The sequence below is a fragment of the Arvicola amphibius genome, unplaced genomic scaffold, assembly GCF_903992535.2.
Source record: "Arvicola amphibius unplaced genomic scaffold, mArvAmp1.2, whole genome shotgun sequence".
NCBI classification, from domain to species: domain Eukaryota; kingdom Metazoa; phylum Chordata; class Mammalia; order Rodentia; family Cricetidae; genus Arvicola; species Arvicola amphibius.
The window spans coordinates 306,934-311,440 of record NW_024582311.1 but is presented as its reverse complement, the minus strand read 5'-3'; positions in this window follow the sequence as shown (position 1 = coordinate 311,440).

The window sequence follows — 4,507 nt, the reverse complement described above, 5'->3', positions numbered from 1 at the left end:
ACCTGTTTAAGCAAACTCAGGCTGAGAAAAAAGTGCCCCTTGCACCATGGCCTGGGCCTATAAGTGTTGATAACAAAGGAGGAAAGTGGCTTTGAATGCTGCCAAGCCAGCTCCCTGCTATGCCTGTGGATATTATACACACAAAAAAAAAACAAAGAAAGAAACAAAAACGCATGCATGCATGCGTGCACACACACATGCATGCATGCATGCACACACACATCACATTTACTGGGTTATCTACAATAAATAAGTCACAAATAAAAGTTGCTTATGTTTCCTCTCTGAATGCTGCCTGCAAAGGTTAACAAATGCATTTAATTTTTCCCTTCATTAAGAAAAAAATTGTCACAATTATTCTTAGACTGAGTTTAAAGTTTTGCCAACCTTGAGTTTCTTGGCTTTCTTGTTTCAAGGTGATGTGCATGAAAGATTTGGAACTGGTTATTCTCTGAAAGCATCTTGCCCTAGATATTTTTCTCAAAAGTCATGAGGACTCAGCAGCATTTTTGCAGCAACTTTTTGAGAAAAGCAACAGCAGAACTAACCACCAGCTATTTGGCCTCATAACATGCACTTCCTTCTCCTTTTCTCAAGCCAGTAGCATCCCACACTTTTGCTAAATAAGGATTCTGCAAGTATCACAATCATAATAAGTATCACATTATGATGCATGGAAGTTGAAAATTTTATCATTCCAGGTAGTAGCAGGGAATGGAGATAATAGTTTGTATCTGATGCCTATTTAACCTTTCCATGTTATAATTCTTTTAAATACATGGGCTGATGTGTTTTAATCTATGTGGTTGTCCTTGACTTGATTAATTAAGTTTAAAGTCAAAGTATTAGTTATTTACACTTATTAAAGGCAACAACAGTCAAAATATAGAGCCATGCATTGGAAAAATACAAATTTTTAGTATTACTGAGAATGGGACTGAGGTCCAAGGTCTACTACTTGAAATTCCTTGAAGAAAGTTAAAACACCCATGGATGTTTTTGCATTTCCTTTCATCTTAAAAAAATGGACAAATGAAAATTAACTTTTAAAATTTATGGTAAGCTGCAGCAAATATCCAAAGGACATGTATTTCTCTCCTTATTATTAAATGTTCATAAATGGCTGAAGTGCACATTTGAATAATTTAAAAATATCACTTAGAAATATGTTCAGTAATTATTATTTGATGGTCAGAAACCCATATTCTTCACCAGATTTCCATCCCTTCAGAATGATTGGAATTTAAATCTCTCCAATTATTAAACTATGAATGAAGAATAAGTCTTATTTTGAGAATCAGTCAAATATGTCATAAGTAATTCCAAATTCAATGCAAGGTGGCCCCAAAGAAAGCAATAGCAAGCATTTTAAGTGTGAATTCCTTGGATCAATAGATCAATATTTAATAAGTTAGCCTTCATGGAAAGGCTGTCTCCAGGTATAATCCAAGATGAACTGATAACTCGGGATTGTGCCAACCATATTCTAGTTGGAAATACTATAAAAAGGAGCAGATAACAGTGCATTAGATAATATGGTCCTTGTGGTCAATGATGACTGTGCCATGTAATCCAGGAAAGCAGGCAGACCATTTCACTCTAACAAGGAAGGAACTCTTCCTGTCAAATACCAGTGGTAATGAGTATTATTTTCTAATGTCAATAATCATTACTGAAAGTTAAAACTGAAACACTATGCATAGTGATATTTATTAATATAGCTCTGACATTTGTTCAAATCCTAAGACAATTTTATGTGCACTTTTGTTCTTTTGTGACCTATGTGGGTATATGTGTGCATGCTTACCTGTGTTTTGGGCACATGTGCATGTATACATATGCATGTGGAGGCCTGGGATTGTCATTAGTTGTATTCCTTGAACCCTCTGCTGCTAATGCATTGAAACAGTATCTCTTGCCAAGCTTAATGTTCCCTGTTTTGACAAGTTTTACTTGCTCAGGGGACCTCCACTTTTATTTCTTTCCCTCCTCAGCCTCAAGATTACTGGTGATGGTCAAGCTTATCTTTGTTTATAAGGGTTTTGGAGTTTCTAAGTCTGTTCTGATTTGCAAGCCACATACTTTACTCACTGAGTCGCCTCACCAACTTGGCTTTTGTTTCTGAAGTGAAAGTTCTTCAGGTTTCCATTTATCCTCAAATTTCTACAAATCAAATATTTAATGACGCCTACTTATATGGAAAGCATTGGGCTTAGTTGCTGTGAGGACAACCCAGTCAATCGATTAACTACCATTCAGGACATCAAACACACACACACACACACACACACACACACACACACACACACACCCTGAAGCAACATCAGTATCATTATCCAGCCTTTGAAATCTAGATTCTCTGTCTGCAATGACACAGGAAGAAAATGGGTTATGAAATAGGGTAACTCTTGGTCTATAAACATTTGAATCAGGCTGTTATTAGGCAGAATTTTTCTTTTTATAATTGTACATTCAATAACAAAATTAATGCAATGTGTTAAGAATTGTAAAATTAGATATTAAAGGTCTGATTAAATTTCATGAGAGCATATGAAGATAACATTATCATAATGATATGAAATTGGATTTTAAATGTCTGATTAAAAAGGTCTTCTGGAAAGAACTATCAGGGGGGAAGATGAAGATGTTTCTCCCTATGAAAGGGTTCTGAAACTTTCCTTCATAAGATCTGACATATTTAAATACATCTTTATCTCAAACCACCCAAGATTTTCTTTAGATCTTCTGGATCAGCAGCCTCTTTAAAAAAGTCATCCACTGCCTGGCAGTGGTGGCGCATGCTTTTAATCCCAGCACTCGGGAGGCAGAGGCAGACAGATCTCTGTGAGTTAGAGGCCAGCCTGGTCTACAAGAGCTAGTTCCAGGACAGGCTCCAAAGCCACAGAGAAACCCTGTCTCGAAAAACCAAAAAAAAAGTCATCTACCACAGGATTCATGGAGGCAAAATGATCTCAAAATTCATCTCACACACACATATAAAAAGCAAAGCATCAACGTTAATGTATGTATCTGACACTTGTAAGCCACATAAACTCTTTAGGATGGTTGATACAAAATACAAGCAATACTCTATTTCATCAGTTCATATTCCTACTTAGGTATATAGATCAGTGAATAATCATATCACAGTCAGTCTTGGTGTAAAGTCATAGGTTGATAAGTTTTTTTTAATTGACAGGATATTAATGGAAGAAAGAGATCTGAAGCTGACTTAAAATTGTGGTAATTAATAGCACGTGATACAGTACCTGGTGGGACTTTGAAAGGGATAATTTGAACATAGTGGCATCAACCCCCTCCAAAGAAATCTTAACATTTCTCAGGTTCTGTCTCTGTTTGGTATTTACATTTAAAGTTTCATAACTAGAGTGTCACCCTTATGTCAAGTTTATATTCTAGAGTCATCATTTAATATAGCTACTATTGTCTCATTAATTATGCTCTTGTTCCTATATTGGGTTATAACCATGATAATGAAGTACTCCACAGCTTAGCTTGCCCAACAGCATTGTCTTTGCCTGTGCCAGATTGGTAAAGTGATACAGAAGGCAGAGCCCATTACTGTTCATTGGTGAATGTGCTTTCTTCATTGAGTGATGCCATCTGTTGTCCAGATGACTTTGGGTCATAGCAAATAGAAATGGCAGCTGTGTGTGCAGGTTGCTGTGAGCCCACTTTCTTTATCACTGATGCCAATTGCTGACTCTTGTGTAGCTGATTGCCATGAAGATGCTCAGCTCAGCCATACTGTCTCCATAGTATGACAGCAACTAAAGAGAAAAGACAATGCTACTTTTCACGGAGCTAGACATCATACTCTATTTTGTCTTTTAATTTTTTCTTTTAAGACCAATATGTTAAAGATGAAACTCATTCAAGTGTATTACCTCATCATTCACTGGCTCAGTTGTAGCTGGCACCTGTTCTTTGAGATGCCTCTAGGAAATGAACATACAGATTATACATTTGTATGTGTCTCAACATTCTTGGTACAAATATTGATGTTTTTGAAGCTGTTGTTTGTACACTTTTAAGTAATCAATATACTCTATGTTACTGTAAATAAATATCGGTAGATTTATTTAACCTTACTTAAATGACTTCTTAGCATCTGACTTTATATATTGTAGTCCTTTAATTCAAAGCAACAATGACTAGTACTGACTGCAAGGCACTGTGTGCACATTGACAACTCTGTTTACTTAAGGAAATAGCTGGATTTTCTGAGGACCAAGCGCACTTGCCACTGCCTAGAAGTGTTAGGCAACAAGATAACTATTGGTTGAGACTGAGATATATTTGGTCAGTGAATCAGAATGAAAAGACAGCAACAAAGAATCTGTTTATCAGACACTTGCAAGATTCCTCCAGACCTTTTTTTTTTAAAAATAAGAGGCTGAGCCAAATTGAAAATGGTCCAGACATAAAATAGTTCCTAGTCCCTAATGTTGGAAATTACATTTGTGGGAGAATATGTAGCAGGAAG